At 39.8% G+C, this 24,922-nt stretch overlaps 1 protein-coding gene across 6 annotated transcripts in view; it reads right to left on the bottom strand.

The window, feature by feature from the left end:
- Nucleotides 1-15,182, bottom strand: part of LOC124054618 (plasma membrane calcium-transporting ATPase 1-like) — a 93,389-nt gene extending 78,207 nt beyond the window's left edge. For 3 of the 6 annotated variants that reach the window (XM_046380879.1, XM_046380850.1, XM_046380870.1), the window contains exon 1: nt 14,624-15,182. The gene's annotated coding sequence lies outside the window, so the exon portion shown is untranslated. Of the gene's footprint in view, nt 1-14,361; nt 14,601-14,623 lie in introns of those variants that run through there. The other 3 variants (XM_046380860.1, XM_046380820.1, XM_046380840.1) reach the window with 3 other exon arrangements.
- Between the last annotated feature and the right edge of the window lie 9,740 nt (nt 15,183-24,922).

Below are 24,922 nucleotides of genomic sequence, written 5' to 3'. Positions count from 1 at the left end.
ACTAAACAATGACAGCATTCGCTGTCAGACAACAAGGTGAATATCAACACACAACGCTCAAACTTGAAAAACATTTTCCTCTCAATCAATACTCAAAATCAATCCGGCCATTAGAAGAGGTCAGGTCTGTACATACAGCTATGGATCATCAGTACCAGATGCTTCAGTTAAGTACAGCATGGAGATCCGCTTTAATAATACCAGTTCATCTGCTCCTGCTGTTCGTGCTTCTGGATATCAGCTGGCGAGACAACAGAAGGCAGCAAAGGCTACATGTTCAGTAAAAAAAAAATCATTTTTTAACTAAATTTATCAGGAGATGAGACTGCTCACTCTCTGCCTGATTCAGCTCACAAAGTTACTGATTGAGCAATGACATTGTGAAATCATCGCGTATTAATCAGTGCAGAACATTGCAATATGGGGGGAAGAAAAGAAAAAACAAGATTTTATGGCAATTTTCTGACTCTATTGTAAAGTCAACAGTGAAGAGATGTCAGGAAGCAGGGGACAAAAGATGGAGAATAACATAAATCAAAGGTCACAGGCTGGACATGGTGCACGGACATTGTGGTTCATGAACTGTGCCTCAAATGACATCCAGTGACATAAATTTTAAACGTTGGTGTTTGTAAAATACAAAGAAGAACCTTCTACTAAAGACTGTGAAAAAAAAAACGGTTACATCTTTGTTAAGTCCTAACGAGCTCTGCTGTGCACAATATTCTTTTCCTTCCTATTGTGCAGTGAAATCTCACCCAATAACACCCAACAGCCTCTTCCAGTCATCAACAGTGACACAGTGGCACATTATGCACACTCAGATGACTGCTGGTAGAGCATCTTGTGACTGGGAGCAGAGTGGAAAAAACCTTCACAATCTGCTGTTTGTTGAGCAGTTGGACAATGTGACACCAAACATTTCAGGCCTTTATGAGAAATAGCTCTTCTGGCTGATGAAGAGTGGAGTATGAAACACAAGCTGCCATTCACATCTATGGGTGGGAGGGGTGTATCTGAACAGACTAATCGGAGAGTAGCTGAGTGCTGCAGGATCGTATTCAGTGGCATCCACTGGAAGTGCTGGTAACGGTAATAAGAAATATATGATCACTTACAGGCAATGACTCATTTCATGTAGTGGGTCATTGTTTAATAGAACAAACAAACAACAGGGACTGATGTTACATCTTATGAACAACAGTGGGGCTGTTTTTCAGGGGTCGGGCTCAGCCTCTGACTTCCAGTGAAGGGAAATCTTAATACTTCAGCACAACAACACATTTTGCACAATGCTTTGCTTCCAACTTTGTGGCAACAGTTTGAGGAAGGCCCTTTTCTATTCCAGCATGACTGTGCCCCAGCGCGCAAAGCAAAGTCCATAAAGACATGGTTGGATGAGTTTGGTGTGGATGAACTTGTCTGGCCCATACAGACCCCTTGACTTCATCCCCATCCAACACCTTTGGGATGAAGTGGACCAGAGACTGTGAGCCAGGCCTTTTAGTCCAACATCAGTGTCTGACCTCACAAATGCTCTACTGCATGAATGGGCACAAATTCCCACAGAAACACTCTTGTGGAAAGCCTTCCTAGAAGAATAGGATGTCACTGAAGTCCCTGCTGGCTCTAGAGTACAGTACATAAAGTACAGAGAGGACAGAGGACCCCTCCTGTCAACTGACAATTACACATGCTCCAATGTATAAATGCAGTCCGACCTCTTCCATTTAATGTAGGCTTACTTATGCCTTTGTTTTAAGCTTATACAGTAAATTAGGATTTAAATATTAGTACCAGACACTGAAGCCTCACAGATAAATTTGTTCAATGAGCAATCAAATTTAAATTTATGAGATCACGTGTCCTATGAGGGCAAAGGGAGTCACAGAAATCAGCCTCTCACAATCTCCCAGGTATTCACACCTATGTATGAACATTTTCCTTATGGCAGCAATGCAAGAATCTGCTTGGGATTAGCTAAGATTCTGTAAACAAGTTTATTTCGCCAGCAGCTTCAACAAAGCCTGCAGGCTAAGTTTACAAGCAACAGGAGTCAGTCAGCATCAAGCTGCTAACTCCAGGACAAAATAATGGAGTGACCATTTTTTTCAGCCTGTAGGCCTACTGTCAGGACAAAGATTCAACACTGGAATTACAACTTTTGCAGCCTGACTCACCCCTAGTGGAATCAACAAATAAGAAAGTATTTCTCTCCCGCCACTGGTAACATTGAACTGGGCTTAACATAGTATAGCATAGTACAGCTAAGCACAGAACTGCTTAACTTCAACAAAGAGCTTGGAATACAATACAAACCATACAATGTACTGATGTTTTACCACCATTGTATTCTTTATGTTTGAATGTGTATTACTAAGCTCAACCCTGTTGAAAGCAGAACACAACAGTATGACATATTCAAAGTCACATGAAAACTGTGAAACCATGCTGTATGGAGAGACAGTCACACACACACATACATACACACACACACACACAGCTCTCATGGGCCTCTCCTCCACCCTCTTTGGCTCATGTTTTCTGGTGAACTTTGAAATGAAAAGCCACTTGAGTTACATTGAGCACATGATTTCACAGAGCTTGCTAACTATACTGGGAGTCAAACTGCTAGAAGCACAATTACAGGTCAGACAAACAAACCTCCAGCTCCTCAGAGTCAGATGTCACTGAGTTAAAATGACATTCAGAGTTCAAGGAATTCAAGTAGAATAGCTAAAAACAAATTCAGCCTTCGTACAAAAAACTGAAGATTTTCCCAAACACCAGAGGGGTAAGCAGTTCCCTTTTCTTCTTCAATGTTTCTTTTTATGTTTAAATAGATTTCATCTTGACCCAGTTTGGAGTATCTTGGCTGTGACAGCAGATTGTCTGTTTAGATCTGAGCTGTGTGTGCAGGCTGTGATCAATGGCTGCATGCTGATTGTGATCAGTCATGGCTGGCCAAATAAGAGCCACACCCAGCTCTCCAACAAAAACACTGCATTCCATTAGTCCACTGAGCCCGCAAAGATCAGAAACCAGGACCAGGACTGAGGTCTAAGAAAGCTTCCGACCTGGTGGAAATAGGTAGTGTGTGGTGGTTGCAGAGCTCCCTGCTGGCAGAGCTCCCAGTCATCTCGACATCACACTGACAGGAAGACAGAAAACAAACCACAGCGGGGACTCTCTGCAGTATCTGCAGTCTGAACAAGAACCAGGACTGACTGTCAGCAGGGATTCCCCTATTACACTGTCCTGACTCACCTCATTTCCTGACCAGTATGACACACACGTATACTGTATATATATATATGTGGCATTTATTTTTTATGATGTGACGTTCCCTAAATTTTCTAGATAGCTTAGGAAGACACTGCAGTATCATTGTGGCCAGAGGATTTTAATCCTCCTGTGTGACAGTGAATACACACAACATGACTTTTTGACTGACTAATATAATTCAAATAACCCTTAGAGTATGAAATACTTTGCTGTGAGTGCGACATTGTGCTGGTAATTCTAACACCGAGAGAGGCTCTCTTCCCACAGTAGACGTGGTCACACACAGAGGCACACAATGGAAAGGACAGTTAGCATAACTATATAGTTATAGTTCCATATAATTGTTACCAGTGCTGAAGTACTCAGAGCATTTACTAGAGTAAAAGTGCTAGTTTTAAGTTCTAATCAGTATAATCAGTTCTTGGTGCAATACGACTCTTATCAGTTATAAGTTTATGTAAGCAGGATTCTACTGTTGTAGCTGGATGATTTTGTACAGGAGTGCAATTATTTTTATTATGGGTGAATCTGCCGATTATGTTCTCCATTAATCAATTTATTGTATGCTTGGAAAAATTCTGAAAATCGTGAGAAATATCTTCTCAATTAGCTGGAATCCAAACTTGTGAAATATATTTAAATAATTAAAGTAGAAGTAGAAAATCTTCACATTTGAGAAGCTGGAGCAATAAAAATATGTTTGCATGAATGATGATGATGATAATGATGATGATCGAACTAGTTGATATTCCCCAGTAACTCTCTCAAACCTGTTGATACAAAGGAAACACTGTATTATTGTACCTTGTGTCTTATGCAGTTCTATGGCCAGTTGAAAACTACTTTGGTCAGTAGATTTATTTCAGCTTACCAGCCATTAGCACATAGATCAGAAGTTCATTTTTGACCCCGGTCAATGTTTATTTAAGATGGGGGGGGGTGCCTCCAGAATAATTGGGTTTACTATTATATAATCTGAAAAGTTAAAAAAACAAAAAAAAGTGAATATAGGGCTGCTCTGAAATACACCCACCTACACACACTAACACATGCAAAGACACACACACAGCACCTGTTGGCTATTTGAGAAGAGGGAAGTGAAATCTTGACTGTTGCCAACACAACATGAGGAAACCATCAAGCCTTCACTTCCTGTTGGCTTTCCATCCGCCCTCCATCTGCTCACTTGCTCCTCTGACCGCCGCCTTTCCCTGTATCTCTGAGAGGATACACTCACTCGCTACACAAGACTGGAGGATTAATCGCATGTTATTTTTCAATTCTGATTTTGGTTTCTGACGATTACAAAAACAAGACTAATAAGATTTTGAAAAAATTAGCACTTTGTTTCATAATGATGTTGTTATTTTGTTTTGTGAAATGAAACCAGTGACACCTTTAGTTCACAGTGGTGCAATTTGGCCCCTCCCTAAAAGCATGAACTCTCATCCTGGCTGTGGCAAGCCAACACCACAGAAAGAGGGCCTCAACAAGAAACACACACACATTTTTTTTTCTTTTTCCAGCACATGTATCAGCTCTGCACGGTGCATGACGCGCCTGTAATGTATAGGTGGTCTCCATTAGTTTCAAAAATGAATTAGCTGGGTGGTAAAACTGACATGACGTGATATGATACAATTTATTGTCTCCTCAGGGAAATTTGTCTTGGATTCAATAGCAGCGCCCATAAATGCCTTTCACAGCAACAGTAAGACTTACAAAATAAAGGGGCCAATAAACAAACAACACGTCACCAGCTGTATCATTACAACAGTAAATTGAACAGCAGTATTGCACACATCCCATGTAAAGATATTCCACATAACACATATTACAAATCTTGTTTCTTAATTTTGAAATGCCCTGCTGACCATAGCCTCATTTTTGCTGTTAACATAATATTACATTAAACAAAGATCTTTTTGGCAGCTCCTTATCCATCATGCTGCTAGCTATAACTCACATTGCATTATTTACAATATGTCACCCATGGAAGAGTCGTGATGTATTTCATCCAATCAGAATAGCGAGTTGGCTACACCACTGTACTGGTTTATCCAGTGTGGTAGTCAATGAGCTCATGTGAAGTTTAGAAGCGTAAGAAAGAGGATGTCATATATCATGATGTGTGTGATTCATCTAAAAAGATCAATCACAGTCTCAAATTATCAGAAGAAAGTCCAGAGTTTTATAAAGTTTATAATGAGACACTGAGCCATTATCTCCATTAGATCACTGCTAAACCTACATCTGTGAACAACATGCTCATTCTTCAATGTTCAAACACATAGGTACAGCCAACACCATTAAAGTAACAACAACAAATGATTTAAAATCCATGTTTACATTGACAGTAACTGAGTCAGTTCACTTGCAGCTCTGTGTGTTTCACTTCTGACAGTCGACCGGTGAAACACACACACACTCTCTCTCTCTCTCTCTCTCTCTGATATACACTCTCTCTCCTGCAGCATTCCTTTCTTTATTCTTTCATCTTTATCAGTTGTTAACATGCTTCAGAGGGATGCCAAGTAAGCTGCCAGCATTAAACACACACACACACACACACACACACACACACAGAGTAGTCCACTGCAGATATACTGGTCTAGATTGCACAGCAACTGAACCCTGAGCCTGAGTCACTTTACTGCGCTCTGTTTAATATTAGGGCTGCAGCTAACGGTTATAGAAGTTAACTTCAATATTCATTAACAAGTGGGTGATTTTGTCAATAAATGATCAAGTTATCAAGTTAATTATCAAACTGTATCTTCAAAAACCCAAAGAACTGTTCATTTACTTCCATATATGACAAAAAAAAGCAGCTACTCCTTACAATTAAGAGGCTGGAACCAGCAAAAATGTGATATCTTTTCTTCACAAAACTGAAATGATAAGTCAGTTATCAGAATAGTTGGCACTCAGTCTCCTTTTGAAGGACTAATCCACTGGTGATTGTTGCAGTTCTATGTAATTTCATTCAATGATTTGATGTTCTTTCAAATGGCTACTTCTACAACACACATAAAGTACATACTTTGGTCAATCTGTGCAGACTGATTACCAGCTGATGAGGCTCAGCAAACTGATAATTATTGATCCACACTGTTGCTTACAACACATGGAGGAGCAAATACACTCACCTGTAACATTCCCATACATACCCACACACAAATACACCCACATCCATCAGTGTTAGTACACAGCATCACACACCCACACACATGCAGCTCAGCTCACTGCAGCTCATCACATTCACAACAAGCTTCAACACCTCGCCGCACCAACGGCTTTATCGGGATTAAGACACACACACACACACACGAACGTGTCACAGCAACACCTTCACCTTCAGGAGGTGAGAAAAGTTATGGCACTGAGAGAGAGAAAAATGAGCTAAAACAGACACAAATTCCAGAAATCCTCCTTAAGGATCATCAGTATGGTGATGCATGATAACACATGCACACCCACAGTTTTATCTTCTTTTAGAACCTGGATTTACTTTATAACCTTGTGGTTAATTAGTCTATTGTTGTATTTTTCCTCCCACTCTGTTTTCATGAGTAATTTGTGTTATTATTTACGTATGATTTTTTTTAAGTACATCATGTATATTGCAGATGGGAAGATGTATGAAACCCAGACACAACAGAGCCTCCTTTACAGGTGCAAGGATCACACTGCAGCATCATGTTTTTTAGTATTTGGTTTGTTAGAGACAATTGCTTGTTGCTCCTTCTTCAAATTAAGAGCTTCCCTGTTTGGGCTTCATGTTCACACTTCAGAAGCTGACTAGTTTGTGTCAGACGGGTGTCATTTCTACTTAATTTGAATGTGGTATACAAAGCAGCACATGTTGCTTGTGTCAAAACTGATGTAAAATAACCACATGCGGCCCTGAAAAATGGTTAACACCTGCTTTGTTTCACACCTCTGAGTCACTGTCCACATCTCTGATTTTGTCCATGATATAAAGAGGTCTGCTGCTGCACTCTTTGACGAATTCTGTTGCTGAATGTTCGTTCTGCTGCTCGAACCTTCCTGTCTATCACACGCATACAAAAAACTCACAGATTCCCACCCACTGAACACCTGCCATCCATCACACACACACACACACACACACCACATGCAAAGGGATGTCTGGGGAACAATCTCAGATGGTCCAATTAAAACCATCAGCTCTGTTGATGCCTTCATGTCATCTGTGTGGATATTTCCAAAAACCAGGTGCAGAGTGAACCCACAGTAATTAGGCTATGTAAGCCAGTCATATCCAGTATAGTGTAATAGTACAGACATACAACCCATTGATGGGAGTCCGTTATTGTCTCTGTGTAGACATGTTTTTTTTGTAGCTAGTTTAAGTTTGCTTCAGCAGAGCCTGAAGCATCAGTGCTGTTGCAATGGTTATCTGCCCTTTAACAAACACCATACAGCACTGAACTGGTTCTTCATTTTTATGTGTTGCACGTCCTGCTGGATGAAGTGCTAGAAGCGAAGGCAACCGGATATCTTTAGGTTGCCTTCGCTTCTAGCACTTCAACTACCATGACCCAGATGACTGAGAAAATACATCGACACATTCTGCTGGAGGAACAAAACCAAAATTAACAGCATACAGTTAAGTGTGATACCAGAGTATTATGAAAAATTTTATATTAAAACTAACATGTACAGTCAGTCTTCATCGTTCAAAGTAGAAAACACTAGTTAATATTCTGTCCCCATCAATACCTGAAAAGATACGTGCCATATGTTAATTCAACATTAAATTTACAGACAGGTAAACAAAACATTGCAGTCATATTTCAGCAGTTCATTCCAGCAGAGTGAACTGCTTCAAGCCAGCAGGGTTAGAAAAGAATGTCATAGGCCAACAGCTTTATTATAACTACAACCTCTGCTGAGCAGTGAGCTTCCATATGTTAAATAAAGGACTAAGTCATTAATAATTGATGTGTACTTACATAAGAGATAAATGTGCACTGCTGTTTCTGGTTCACAGGCAGGGATTCCTTCTGCAGAGGGGTTTCCACATTTCACTAGTTTTCAAAAATCTGCACACACCAGCATACGTCCAGCATGTTGTGACGGTTTGTTAGCATCAGCTATGAACAGTGCCGTGGATTTATTATGCATATATGACACCTATACCTATATACTATATATCCGTCATATAATATCTTGTGTGTACATATACATATACATATATCTATCCATGTGTACATATTACATATTGCAGTTGTGTATGTTGGCACACCTTGCACAGGCCATATGTATGTATGTATGTATGTAACATTTCTTTGTGTACATATATTATTATTATTATTATTACTATTACTATCATTATATACTGTTGCCGCTACCATTATATACTGTTATTATTAAACTGTTTTTTTACCATTATTTATTATCACACAAGTGTATTTTTATTCTATTTTTCAACTTCAGTATTTCATGTTATTGTATTTTTATTGTATTCAAATATACTGGACTGCTACGACAACCTAATTTCCCCTCGGGGATGAATGAAGTTATCTATCTATCTACAGTTATGTTATTTTTATATATAAATGATGAACTGAACTGAAAAATATCTTAGTATGCTATAGCTCTGTTCATTATTTCAGTTTCTATATATGGTCCCCGATGTAATAAAAAAAATAAATGTTCAGTTTCACAATTTTACCGACAGATGATGTGACCCAATGTGTTCAACTGTGAACCTGACAAACACAAACAGCTTTATGAGCGTCACCATTTAACAATTTAACGGTCACAAACTGACGACTGTTTAGAGTTGAGCAGTAAGGCAGCCTCTGGGAGATCCAGATCACTCTGATCTGGAAATTAAATGCCAGACAGTTTAGTCTCCATCTGAGGTCAGAAGGTCTGAAGCACTGAGATCAACAGTAACACCCTTGTTTGTAGCCTCATCGACAGCGTAACAGGTTAGTCTGAGGTGTTGACACTTCAAATCCACATGTGCATAAAGACAACTGTGTTGTGTAGATGCAATATACATCTTGGTGTATAATGTCTCTACAATATACACTATCTATATTCAGCCAGACTAGGATGCTGAGAACTGCTGCTGAATGCATATTTTAATGAGCAAAGGAAGTCGAGCAAACAGACGGAAGCACTGGATTTTCTCTGGAAAAAGACAAAGAACTGCTGTCACGATGAGGGCCATAATCAACCGATCCTGAGCCTGTACGTACAATTTATTAACTGCAAAACAGTGGATTTAGAAACACAGAGTGACAGCCTTCTATAGAGCCGCCATTTTGAGACTAACATTTGACACACAGAAAGAGATCCATCAGGGAAGAGGAAATACAGCGACCAGTTTCTTCAATGGCAACAGCCTCAGAGACCCACAATTCACTGCAGCCACAAGTCATATGACCTGCAGTATATGATGGATGGAAAGCAAAACACAACCACAAAGAGCGTGGACATTTCAGCAAACAGTGAGTCACAATACTAAAATCTAAACATTCACTGTGCCTTCTTTTCAGTCTTTGTCAAAAGGCCTTCTGGGAAATGAAGGAAAGCGATTGCTTAATGGTGAAGAGCACAAGGCAGGGAACTTGTGAGAGAACTTAGTTCATCCATAGAACAGACCAATCAGATACATTAACTAAAAGGACAAAAGTATCCAGACTCACTTTATGGGGCTGTTTTTCAGGGGTTGGGCTCAGTCTCTTACTTCCAGTGAAGGGAAATCTTAAGCGGCTTCACCCCAAGACAAATTTGTGGGCACAAATTCCCACAGAAACACTTTAAGATCTTGTTAAGTCCCAGAAGAGTGGAAGCGGTCATAGCTGCAAAGCTGTCTAGAATGCAATGCTATTAAAGTCCCTACTGAGATAATGGTCAGGTGCCTCAATACTTTTGTCTATAGAGTATTCTTTAACTCTATCCATTGATACATAACAGCCTTTCAACTACCAGACTACTGAACTCCATCTAGTAGTTATCAAACTAAATTCAGTCATTAATTTCCAGTCTCACCAGCAATTCTAATAACCAGTTAATAATTTAACTAATTTAAATGTGTTTAGAACTTGCTAGTACTGTTAAAAGCAAACACATGCAGCTTTTATCTGACTAATAAAACCCAACGGTGGATTATCTGAAAGTCTGTCAAATACCAAATTAGAAGACATCACTTTATGTGGTGGGTTCTCTAGTTGTTTAATCATGCAATTGTTTATCACAACATAACAATTAAAGATTACGTAAAACCCTCACAAAAAAGGCAGGAAACACAATTCTAATTTAGGTATAAAAAAAGTTTAGTGACATTTGAGGGTTTCACATTACAGTGATTGTGGTGGCAAAAAAAATGGAATCTGCTCATACCTGGTATTCATAACATCTCTTCTCTGATCACAAAGTGACAGCTCTGAGTTCATCAAGTCACACCTGGCATTAGCATGCTCTAATGACCGCTTATGATCGCATCTCACTTCCACACTCTGTATGCAAATAAACCCGCACATCACTGGGACAAGCATGTTTTAAACAAGGAAAGAAATAATTGAATGTGTAACATTGCAGAATTGACAAGAATGACCAAATAATTAAGAATTAATCACAGACAGCATGAAACAGGTATACAACTGCAACTCTTAATTCTGGGATTAACACAGCGCCTTCCACAGTAAAGAACCTGACTGACTACATAAATCAAAGTTAAATATTAACTCCATTCTTCTTGCTGCTGCTAAAGGAGTCTGAACCTCGTGCAGGATGTTAAGAGGACAGACACACTGAGTCAGCACTTGTCATGTTCTGTGGTCATCAGGACATCAGTAGTACCTTCAGACATAAACAGCACACTCATCTGTCTGCAGGCATACTTGATTATATGTCCTCTACACTGAAGAGGTTTCATGTTGAAGTTGGAGGGATGAAAGCTCCATTATTTTCATTATATTCACTGGGATAATTTTAACAGCACATAATGATAGGTAACTACTTTGTATTTGCTGTAGACTACAGATTGCTCCACCTATTCCTCTATTATCAAGATTTATCCATTATCCTTTGTAGGGTGCTCCACTCTATCTCATCACACAGTGGGATACAGGACAGGATGCCACTCACATGGCAAACACGGCTAACATGTATGCCTTCTCCAAAACCCTATAAACTAAATCCATCATGATAAATCCAACATTCAATGACTTCTGTCATTATGTTTCCATTTTCTGTGTTGAAGACAACTGTTGTCAAACATTCACTGTCAATCCTGTGATGCCTTGTTGTAGAGTCTGTTGACCAACCACATGATAGCAGGGTTCAGTGATCACATAGGAGGAGCGCTGGTTAAGGTTAGCCTAATGCTATTGAGTGCTGTTCATTCAAAGTCAGAAAATGTACTAATGTCTTTGCATTAAGCAGGAATAACACTTCTCCAGGCTGGTGTTGCTCAGACTCCTGCATGTGTGTGTTGCCTTTCATGCTCATATGGATTGAGGTTATAATGTGTCCACTTGGAGGCAGTGCCACATTTGATACAATGCAAAGAAAATGTAGAAGAAATCAGTAAACATCAAATTTCACCAAAATGACAGTGTTAACAAACCACTACATCCAAGGAACTCATATGGAAGAATTTGGATTCATGAAGCTAAACGGACAACAGGACATGTATGTGCACTGAAGAGGAATTAAGTTTTTGTGCTGCTAGAAGATGACTGTCAGTATGTTGGAATGTAACTATACCCCAACTCTGACTCAATGGGCTTACTGGAGACGCAGATCTGCCCAACACATTGTTTTAATTTGGGAGGTGTGCATGTCTGCTCCGCTGTGTAGGTGCACAAAGACGTTAACATGTATCTCCCCAGGTGTCCCAGCTTTTAGCTAGGACTGTAACAAACAGTTATTTTAATTATTATCTGCTTAATATCTTCAACTACTTGATGAATCACCTGACTATAACTTCAAGGTAATGTCCAACCAGCAACATAAAAACCCAGTTTAACAGTGATAGAAAATCTTGCTTGAAGCCTGAAGCCCGAATAACAAAATGAATATAAATATCTTCATTAAAAATTACAGAGTTAACCTTCAGGGAAAAGAGCAGGGGTGCAATTTCTCACATCAAATGCAGGCTATTGTTAAGGTTGTCATATTTAAACTGATACTACACAAGACCAGATGCATCAGGATAAAGGCAGCAGACCACCACAGAGGAACCATTTCATTATCAGTGCAAATTTTAGTATATCACAAAACAAACAAACAGAAACCTGCACATCATTGTTAATCACTTGTTATGACTTTGTTTCGCTCAAATTCAGCTCTAAATTTTACCTGAAGAAGGTCTGAGGTCCGAAAACATAATTAACTGAAGCGCTTTGATCGATGCGCCTTGCAGTGTGGATTTGTCAGGTCTCAGCACCCATACTGATAAGGTGCATCACATCAGCGATTATCTGCTTTTTCCCTTGAATTTAAATGAATATAAACAAGTTTAGTTAGCAATTGATGAGTGTGAACTGGGAGCCAGTGAATTTCAGTAAAGATGGGTTCATTTTAACAAAACCAGCCAATTTTCCTTTGGGTCGCACAAAACAATGAGTCATTGTGCCTGAATCACTCAAGATTTAACTGATTTATATAAAAGGACGTTAAAGTTTTCCTTGCTCTTTGCAGAGACATTCTGTTTTTGGTGAATTTAGCAGCAGAGGAAAAACAGAAGAAGCAATGCCCTCGTTTGGAGGTCATAAGCTGAGGAGTCACCATGAGCTAAGATGCGGGATCCCCCCTCCTTCCTCACGCAATAAGGCAGGACACACCCAGATAGAGAGGGGAGGAGGAGGAGGAGATGGATGGAATGAGAGAGGAGGAAAAAGAAGAAGCACTGCTACTGGCGTCCATCCGCCCATCTTAGTAGATGACGTAAGGACGGTTCTTCTCAAGCTGAACGCCCGTTAATTAAAACAGAACATGAGAGCTCGGTAATGGTTCCTTTCCCTTTTCTTTTTCGTTCACTGCCGTCCGTCTTTATGACAGACTGAACAGCAGAAGTCTATTTACAATCTGAAAGGTGAATGTGAGTAAAACCACTCCAACAAGCTGAACAAGCTCATCCTGAAAGCACCGCATTGATGACAACGTTGTGATGACCCAACAATGACATCAGAAATAAGCACAATTTTATAGCGAAACAGGAGCAACAATCGCAGCGATCAGTTTTCGCTGAAAACAAGGACTTTTTTTTTACATCAAAGTTACCAGAGAGCGTGTAATTTACTGATAGCAAAGAGTTCTTTCGGTTACCAGGGGAAATATTACTCGGAAAACAAAACAATGCAGGCAGAGACTATGAGCAAACTGTTTCCAGACACTCCACAGGCGGTCTGACTCTTGCTTCGCAGCCACTGCAACAGTCGATACGTGCCGTTCTGTCGCCCGCGGGAAGCCGTCACAACAGCGCCATTTAGAATCACACCATTCAAAATAGATTTCTCTATTAAATAGTCTATGTGAAGATTTGACATATCTTGAAAAGGACATTCGAAATCTCTTCATATATTTCTTCAATTCGGCATATCTCCAGTATATATACAAATATCTTATTTAACTAAAATGATAACTTTATCAACTGATACGCACACACGGTCTCCTGACTGGAAAACACACAGCTGTAGGCGACAAGAACTACCGAGCACTGCATACCAAGTCTAAAAGTTGATATTTTATCAAAAATAAGTGCTATTCGAAATAATATATGTTTGGACACGTGTGAACGATTCTTAAATGCTACAGTGTATGCTTTAACGGGCGTTCTGATAAGTCGAAAAGCGATGTTGGCGTTTAACCTCGGCAATTCTGAATGGAGACTTGACAGCGTTGACTGCAGACGAGAGGAAGGCACGCATCGGGGCTTGCAACCTAGCTAACTGTTGGGACGTTTGTCGAGAAAAAACGGGTGGAAAACGTGCCATGGGAGTTTGTGAGACACAGCTGAAACTTATCTCGCGGAAATACAGCAAAATATTGGTCACGTTGTTCCTGAACAAACTGATTGAGCGTTCACACCTGTAGAAAATCCCAAATTCCTCTGTAGTTGCTAGTAAGGGGTTGTCAAGGTAAAGAAACAGCAGTTGTGAACGTTACCCGGATGCTAAGCAGTGCGGACAACTGGGGACGAGACAGACTCCTTTAATACGTTTTAAAAAATTACATTAATACGAACCGACAGACAAATGGCGTTATGTTTCTTGTCTTTCAGCCACAAGTGAACTGAAACAAATTGTACCAGCGGCGGTTAAAGTTTTAGAACACTAAGAACAGACGTTACCTCCACTCGGGGGATCCTCGTCCTAATCACGTCCTGTGGTTGTGTTGGCGAGGAAGGGCAGCGTTTTCAATTTAGAGGGGTTTGTCCATTTCTCAGCAGGGCTCCAACTTGACAACTGCAGTGGTGAAAATTGATTGACAGACCGGGCGAGGGGGGAAAAAACCAACGTCCCTTTGTTCCGGCGTTTAAACCAGTTTCTAGACTATAATTACATTTGTAGAAGCATCAGCTTTGGTCCTGCAGCGGCAGCCCCGAGGAAAGAGAAACGAACCAGATCCAGAATCAGTACAGATTCAATCCGTTAAAGGTAGGAAATAAAGTCCTCTCTCCTGAAATAAAAACTGGGGAGGGAAAGAACAAAGAGCAGATCCAATAAATGAGGACTGGTGGTGTGTTTGTGTTGGTGAGCAGTGGGTGGAACTGTGGGGGTGGGGGTCCGACACACTCAAACAGGACCAGAGAAAAGACCCAACGTCCGGATCAGCGTCTTTTCCTGGCTAGCTGGGGAGCTGAGAGAGGAGGTGAACTGGTGCTGGAGACCGTGAGAGAGGGAGGGACCAGGCCGGGATTACCCTTTATTTAAGGTGGATCTATGAATTAATTAGGTGATCAGGCAGAAACAGAGTCCTGCTATCGAGAACATCAGCCTCGGGGAGAAGATCCAAGCTGAAGATCTGGAAACTCGAGAGGAAGAATTATTTGATGAGGAGAAGAAATCCACATGTGGATTTATTCAGGAGCGATGTACGTAGGCTCATTTCCGCCTGTGGCAAGAGAATCAAATGATGAAATGCTTTCTCGTTTATTAATACAGAGTATTTTCGAAAATACAGTATTTTTACCACTGTTGGACACAAAAAATGATTTTGAGAAATAAGGCGACTTACACAGAAAGAAAGTCATAATTTGAGAGATTAACAGAAGAGAAGATTAACATAACATTTCAAGAATAATGCTGTCATATTTCAAGAAAAAGGCCAGATTTCCAGGGAAAGGTTATAGCATTTAGAGAAAAAAGGTGATAATTGGCTACTTTTAGATTATGTCCAAGTACATGTACACTCAATATTAACAAAAAAAAAATTGAGTTGTGATATTTTTTTACAAAGCGGACAATATTTTGAAAATACTACTAATTCGAAAAAAAGTAATACCCAGATATTTCATAAAAAGTAATAACATTTAAAGAATACAAGTCGTACAATTTCAACAATTAAACAATATTTTATCTGATAAATCCAGTTGGGAAGATTGCAACTGTCAGGAAAAACACAGGAGATTTCAAGAATGAAGTCACCATACATTAAAAAAAGTTCTAAAATTTCAAGTGGAAGGTTGCAGTATTTAAAGAACATAGTTGTAATATATAGAGTAAGTAATAAAATTTGAGCTCAATTCGACCTAAAAGTCATAATAAATAAATAATATTTAGGAAGTACTGGGCTGGGATACATACAGTATATTTTACATGATGCAATTCTTCATGAGCAAAGTACGGAGTCCCATTCATGCCAGAAAAACAAATTAACAGATGAAAAGTCAGAGATTGTTTAAAGACTGTGTAAAGCAAATTCCAAGATTTCTTTCAGAACACATTACACATGTTAGAAAATAGTTGGAAAATGTGAAAACAATGTGAACTATGTCATAAATGAGTTATGGCATTACTCTATTTTAACAGTTTTTCACAATTTTAGATTCAGGATTTTCTCGGCAGGCTCGATGATGCACTGGAACCATATTTACATAATTCCACCTCCAACACTGTCTACCAGTATAAAACGTAGAGCTCGTTAGCATCGATAGCAAGTTGATACGCAGGTAGTACAGTCCGCATTTTCGCCGAACCCCATATGCCATATGGAAATAACTATAGTGACGATAATGTGTACTCCTTAGAAAGAGGTCCGTATTGTTCTCAGCAGATCAGATGACGTGCAGTTCATTCTAAAACGCTCATTGCTAGCATAAGAGACTTGAAACTTGGTACATGAGCATCTGTGTGTCCCTCTAACCTACCTCCTGCCTCACCCTATCCCTGCATTATACTTACCAGTCTCAACATATCATTACTCAAAAGCTGCTAAATGAAATTTATATTGAACTGATAAATTCTTGTGCACATTATAAAAAACTCCAGAGCATTTCACAATATATATACTCATGCTATTTATTTTAGATTCGAGGTTGAAAGCCTTTGTACTCCCATCTTCATCAGGATACTGATGGATGTACAGTACAACGCAGGATGGTATGATAATCTGTTTATGCTTTCCCAAGTATCCCCAGCACCTGGAAACGAAGCATTTGTAGGCCAGGTAGCGAGCATGCCTGTGATGACAGAAATAACAAGAAAATGTCAGGGGATAGTTTTATATGTTTTTATTATTTCTTTAATATGTCAGTATGGAAGAAACACTCTGAAATGGATGTTGATTGTGTAAAGCTTCCAACCAAAAGAGCCTTGGAGTTATTTTATTTCTTATAGACTGGGACACCAAAAGAGGAGAGTTTGAGTCATGCTGACTGTATGGTTTGACCAGGACATGGATAGCAGTTTTTTTTAAAGTGAATTTCCACAACCACACAGATACATTTTCATAATGACTAATCATCCTGTGATTGCTGTTTTCACCTGCATGCGTATTTGTATCTTGAAATGAGAGCTTTTGAAAAAGAAGCAAGCCATTTGATCAGAAAAATGTAATTTCTACACATTTCAAATCAATAAAAATGATTTCACTGTCCAACTTATACAGCTCTTTCCTTCAACTCCAGTGGCCCATTGTCTGCCTGGTATGCATTCAGGGCATGTTGCAGGGAGTAGGGGTTCAGGCAGACAAGCTCAAACCCGGGATGAAGAGCCATACATCCTGGCTCTTCAGGAAGCTCTCCACATCTGTTCAGATCCTGCAAGAGTATGTATTATAATAGTGTTTTAGTGCTAGAGATCCAATACTCTACTGGTTGTATAGTTGTACTTTTAGTGATGATACTTTCATTTCTATTACATATAGCATTAAGCTCTTTGCAGCAGACATTCTGCATTTCTGTGGACATTGTCCTACATTCTCCACAGGTACACCTGTAAACGCGTAGTTTACATAAGTAAACTTTACATGAGTGTAGTATAAATAATAATGAGAATTGTTCTTACATCTATTGTGTAATAGGCAACAAAACTTTAGCAGACACGCCTGCAGCGTTTCAGAGCAGGTCCTGCTCATTTTTTTTCAAAACCTTATTTTTTATACATACAGTTTGTATGGATAGGTTTCAGGCTTGCACTTCAGGACACTGCAATGTTAGTCCATTCTTCTTTGCAAAACAGCTCAAGCTGTGTCAGGTTGCATGGGGACAAGGTGTGAACAGCCCTTTTCAAGTCCAGCTACCAATTCTCTATTGGATTTTGGCTTAGACTCGGCTTCAGAACATTACCATTTCTGAGTAGCTTTCGCTATAAATAAATCATCTCCCAATTTGCTGTTATCTTGCACACTGAATCAGATTGTCCTCCAGGATTTCCCTGTATTTTGCTGTATGTATGTGTTGATGTGCAGTGTTTGGTGTCTGCCAAACATAGCCTCTAAGCTGTTGGCCAGAAAGCTCCATTTTGTTCTCATCAGAGCAAAGAACCTTCTTCCAGTTGACCATGGAGTCTCTCACGTGCCTTTGGGCAAACTCTAATTGAGATTTAATGAACTTTCTTCAACAGTGGATTTCTCACGTAAAGCTTTGATTGGTGAAGTACTGGCGCAACAGTTCTTGTATGCAGAGCCTCTCCCATCTCAGCTGCTGAACCTTTTAACTCCTTCAGAGTAGTCATAGGTGTCTTGGTGACCTTGCTCACTACTCTCCTCCTTGCACGGTCACTCAGTTTGTGAGGATGGCCATGTGCCACATTCATTCCATTTTTTGATGACTTATTTAACTGCAGTCCAGGGGATGTTTAGTGACTTGGATTTTTTTTTGTGTACACCCCCTGACTTATACTTTTCAGTAACAGTTTGTCAGTGTTGCTTGGAGGGTTCTTTTATCAGGTGTAGCCAGGAATACTGATTAACCAGTGACTGGACCTTCCAGACACAGGTATCTGGTTTATACTACAATCATTTGAGACACATTGCACTCAGGTGATTTCCACTTCACCAGTTATGAGACTATTAGCACCAATTGGGTGGACCTCTGCTGAATTAAGTCAGTCACTTTAAGGGGATGAATATTTATGCAATCACTTATTTTACATATATTTTTAATTATTTGATATTACTTATCTGTTCTTACTTTGACAGAAAAGGGTATTTTTAATTCTTCCCAAAAGAAGACAAATTGTATTGAATATGATTCCATTTATAAAAGCAATTAAAGGGGCAAACATCCAAGACGGTGAATACAATTTATAGGCACTCTATATTTGGGATTATGATCATATTAACTATTGTCTCTGTGGGTGCCCGATCAGGCCAAAAACAATATCACAATCACTCACAATGTACAATTAAAATTGTGATCTTTAATTTTCACTTTTGAAATGCATTGTATATTATGGAGAAGTATACTCGAAATAATCTATGAATTTCTTCATTTACATGATTAAAACACAATAATACATTTAAGATAGTTATTGTTGGCACAAGCTGTTAAGGTTAAATGTTTTGACTGAGCCGTCCGTCCGTCCGAACTTGGTTTATTAGGCACACAAAAGACAAAACACGCAAAACCAAAGCTTTTATTTACAATTGATGCTCTGGGCAGTCATTTTGGTTTTTGAACTTGGTGTCCTCTGAGTTCACGAGTTGGAATTCCGACTTTGGGTGGCGTTCAATTTGTCACTTCTGGCTTCAAAAGTCAGAAAATTACTTGGAAAATGACATGGAAGTGTAAATTGAATGCTACATTAGTCCAAGGAAAAGTCGCACCAAAAACAAGAGAATCAGACAGGAGCCTGAGGTCAATACCACTGTTGAGATGGTATTCCCCAGCAAAGGTTGAGTGAGAACACCGATCCTTAAATAGTCCAGAGTTGGGTGAGTTAATTGACCGTGATGAGGAACAGGTGTGCAGGAGAAATGGTGACTGGAGGAAAACAGGGACTGCCCTGCTCAGCTCCGGATTGGTTCAGGTAGTCAAACAGCAATACACACATACAGGATTGTATTCAGTTGACAAAGAACTTGATCAAACCTAGACCTAAAAGAAAAGTTGCTATGCCTTGGGAGGCAAAGTTGCCAAATTGGAGATTATAAAACATAATTCATGGTGTATGCTCTGAAGAATGAGGAACCCTTCACATGCTTATCACGTCTGCTGGATCTCCAAATAAAGAAAGGATCTGATTTGGTGAGACTGACAATGTGCAAGAAAGATCAGGCATGCAGCAGGTAAATTATGCCGGCTGGCCTGGACTTGATGTTTAAAATACTGAACACTGTATGCTTGTTGTGTCCCCTATCGCACCAGCTCCGTTAAGCTAATGGTCAATTTAATATTTGTCTTAATGTGGGCTGAAATGGATAAACTGGAAAACAGGGTGCTTTCTTGCTCCAGCCAACTGTTCTGTTTATTTCAGTGCATGTCTCTTAATGAACCAATGATATTATAAATCTCAGCTGTTTTTTTTCTGCGTTTTTGTGCTGTTCAGCAGCAAATCCTGACATTTGAGGAATTGGAGCCAACAAATATTTGATATTTTTGCTTGAAAAATGACTGAAACAATTAATCAATTATCAAAATACTTGGAAATAATTTTTCCCATCGATTAATCAAATGACTAATTGTTCCAGCTCAAGGTAACATTTGCTCTGTTAAGTTTATTTTTTTTCATCATTGTTATGATTCCTCGTATGTCTGCTACTTCTTCTCCTACTTTTGCTATACGTATGTTTTTTTCTATAATCATAATTTAGGGGCAGCACGGTGGTGCAGTGGTTAGCACTGTCGCCTCATAGCAAGAGGGTTCCAGGTTTGAATCCCGGTCTGGGCCCTTCTATGTGGAGTTTGCATGTTCTCCCTGTGCCTGCGTGGGTTTTCTCCGGGTACTCCGGCTTCCTCCCACAATACCAAAAACATGCACATTAGGTTAACTGGCTACTCTACATTGCCCCTAGGTGTGAGTGTGAGAGTGTGTGGTTGTCTGTCTTTGTGTGTCAGTCCTGTGATTGACTGGCGACCAGTCCAGGGTGAACCCGGCCTCTCGCCCGTAGTCAGCTGGGATAGGCTCCAGCTGCCCCGATGACCCTGATGGATCAGCGGTATAGAAAATGGATGGATGGATCATAATTTTGTTAAAACATTTAGCTACCCAATATGTAACAACATTCTTTATTAGTAAAAAATTGTTTGACATTTTACACAGTGCTTTGTCAACAGTCAATGTCTCTGGCTGAAAATGAAAGCACCTTTTATCCAGAGAAACTTCAACTCCCCATTTACTTACATTTGATCACATGCCAATCTTGACCTTTCAAATCTTGACAGTACAGAAGTATCAATGTTTCTATATCTATGTTAGAGAAAAATTACAGCAGTGACTGAATATTTGCAATGAAAAACTGCTAACATTAAACCTCTGAGTCCTACTGCACATCTTTTAATAAAATGTATTTATTTATGAGAAGTCCGTCATTATCATTAAAAGATGGAGACATACACTGACTGTGCGCATGTAGCTGTATTGAATATTTCTGGTCCAAACACAGAACATGAACAAAGAACCTGAAAAGAAATTTCTCTCCGACTGCCAACTGGCCACTCAATCAGCTCTGCCTCCTACGCTATGCAAATGACAGTGAGGCAGAGAGGTGGTTAAAGCTGCCATTTAACAACACAGTACACCCCTTCACTTTCAATGAAACTGACTTCAGATGAAGGAGAGCTACTGTTTCTCATAACTGCTCCCAAAGTCACCCTCAGTCACCACCAACCTCAGCTTCTCATCCCTTTGTGTGTCTGATATCAGTGCTGTGTCCCAATCCCAGAACTATTCTATACAATTCAGTTTTACCTATTTAGTTATATAGCCCGATATCACAAATTTTCCTGAAGGTGTTTTAAAGTCTGTACAGCATAAGACACTAGCCTAGCCTCAGACCTTTGATTTGGTTCAAGAAAAGGCCTTCCAAAACCTCTTTAAATATAAATAAATGGATACAAGCTAAGGAGGTGCAACAGAGGAGAGACACCTGTTCCAGTTTCCAATTTGCATGTGCTGACAAATGAAGGACCTTAGCCGTTCTACCAGTATACTATATCCACTACATTTAGTACACATACATATGTCATCTTTGAAGTAAACTCTTTTTACAGTACAACACATGCATATACTGTACTTTGTAGTACAGGCCTCAGGCGTGTGTGCTTGTATACCCCACTGTGTTGGAACAGTGGGGTATACAAGCACACACGCCTGAGGCCTGTGTGCTTGTATACCCCACTGTTCCAACACAGTGGTCTTACTGAAATGAATAAACACATTAATGTTTTCAATATAACCTTAGCTACAAAGTTTTTGCCCCATTTAGCTGGACTTCTATGGAATTATATTCATGCCATAATTCTGAGTACGCACAGGGAAATTTTGAGAGCGAAAAATTAAAAACATACGCAAAAAACTTTTGGTTGAGCAGACAAAAATCGATTCTGTGCTCAAAAAATATCTTCCCCTGCGCTCAGGCAGACTTCTGCACGCTCACAATGCCTCTTTCCATCAGTCTGCCCCAGCTACTTCACTTGCTCAAGTTTTGCACGTTATAAATGTGCCACAAAGGTCAACCAATCAGAGAACTCTTGTATAGTAAAACTTGTGATTGGCTGCTTCTGTTTATGTAACACTTTAGTGCTGGTGTTAGACCCCTCCATCCTCCTGCTGTGGATCAGATCAGAGGAATGTGCCTTGTCAGGATTTACCTGATTTGCTTGATTACCTCCCCTCCTGAACACAGTGTTGCCACAACACACTTGTGTATCTATTGTCAATAAATCCAGCAGAGTCTATCCAAGGAGGGACAGACAGAACAGACGGGAGAGGAGCCAAACGTTTAATTTGAAGAGACACTGAACACAAAGCTCAGCATCTATGAGGAGGAAGGGGACACAGAGAGATCGAAAACTGTAGGAGATAAATCTTACAGTCATATGATCAGGGTTTCATGTCTTCCATATATACAGTAGGTACTAAGGTGGTGGCCATAAAATTACCTTTATTTATTAATTTATTGTAGTTGGTGATTGTTTAATGGAAACTTAAAAAACTGTGAACAATGGTGGCTCTAATTTGATGATTAATTCTGACCAATGCCTTATATATTCCAATTCCATTCTTATTGTATAAATTAAATTCTGCAGTGTCACAGTAGTGGAGAATTGTGCAAACATTTATCTCCAGGGATGCTGGATTGTTTTGATTTATTAATGAAGTGATTGCATCTCTTCTACCTCCACCACCATCAAAATGCTCTCACAGTTGAGCAGACACTTTCTAAAAGCTCTTAATCACTTTTCTAAGACACTGGCTGAAGGAGGCACATTATCAGCAGCAGGCTCATTGTGAGCATGTGTTAGTGATTCAGGCATCCTCTCCATTTTTTACAGACTTTGTAGTGTCAGCTTAGTAATATTGACAACTCACATTACCTCACTTGCTGGCCAGGGTATGTCAGAGTGAATGCCAGTGTCTCTGAAGTTGTGAGAAACAACACCAGTGCACCTCTGAACAAGTATCCTTCCTCTTCACCAGAGACTTCCACTTTTATTCTGGTTTCTGCTCCCTCCAAAGTTTTTCTGATGATTGATCTCAATTGTCAGACGCATCAGCAAAGGCAGCAAGGAGGACTAGAGGACTGATGGAAAGCTTTGTCAAATGACCACCTGAAACTCAACATCAGCAACCACCGCCAAATAGCCGGTGTTGTAGTACTAGAGATGCAGGAAGCCCCCCCAGTCTGGTCAACATCCCAGCGGAGGAAGTGAAAAGGGTGGACTCCTTCAAGTATCATGTGAGCCAAAAGCAGGAAAAACTGGATTGGACACAACACTAATGCCCTCTTCAGGAAGGGAAAGAGCAAGAGATTCATACCCCTCTGTGCAGCAAGCATAGATGGTGCAATTCAATGCAGTGATTTGTAATTCACGAACAAGTCAGCTCTATGAGCCGACTCCTGAAAAATGTTGTTGTTGTTGTTTTTAAATAAATTATGTTAATACAAGGCAGAGCAATATGCTTATCTTATAACGTATTTGTTAAAAAAAATCTTGCTGTGGTAGTACTATCCCAACCTTAGTGAGACTTATAAATGTTAGCATACAAAACATAGTTCAATAAAAATGTTTCAGTATACTACATGTGTAATATTGTTTAATGTTTTCAAAATATGTAAGATTTTTACACAAAATATAAGGGTCGTAATTTCCATCACTTGTTAGCTAATTTATTTTTGTAGAGAAAGGTAAAGAACATGGCATCACAGTTCACCCATTCTACAGACTCAAATCATTCTCCAACTGCATCCTCTCTACTCTATGGACCCACCATCAAACCACCCGACTTCCAATCTTACATTCACTGGAACAGACGGTAAACGTGACAGTGGGGGGAGGGGTGAGCTTCAAAGATAAATCAGGAAACGACTAAAACCCAAAACCATAACTGCAATACATAGTGCTTCAGGTACTCATTTGCTTCCACTGCATGACTGTAGAGTGGAGGGTGCAGACTATCCCAAATACTCGATACATTTTGCTGTTAAAAAATTTCAGTTTCAGTTTCATTTCATTGCATACTATATTTCTATATTAATACAGATAAATATCAAGTTTAATGGGGTGTCTCATAATTGTGGTTGCTGGTCATTGTGAGAAACAACAACAACTTTCAAGGTGCAAACAAGCCTCTGAGTTTTTTTTGAATATACAGTATGATAATGGGTTAGTTCAGACCATCCTCGAGTGATACCACAGGTCTAAAAAATGTGAAGACATGCATTCCTTGACAACAACTCTGCAGCGACGGCTCACCTGCAGTGGATGAGATTTGTCCTGTGTACCTCAAGGCTGTGGATGTTGGAGGGCTGTCATGGCTGTCATGCCTCTGCAACATTGTGTGGTCATCGGGCACAGTGCCCTTGGAGTGACAAACTGGGGTGGTGTTCCAACTATAGAGGGATCACACTCCTTAGCCTCCTTGGGAAAGTCTTTGCCAGGGTGCTGGAAAGGAGAGTCCGTCCATTAGTTGAAACCCGTATCCAAGAGGAACAATGTGGTTTTCATCCCAGTCGTGGAACACTGGACCAGCTCACAAGTGTG

This window comes from Scatophagus argus, chromosome 3 (assembly GCF_020382885.2).
Source record: "Scatophagus argus isolate fScaArg1 chromosome 3, fScaArg1.pri, whole genome shotgun sequence".
In the NCBI taxonomy this organism is placed as follows: domain Eukaryota; kingdom Metazoa; phylum Chordata; class Actinopteri; family Scatophagidae; genus Scatophagus; species Scatophagus argus.
Note: the sequence above shows the minus strand (reverse complement) of the source record. Positions and strands in the feature narration are given on the sequence as shown.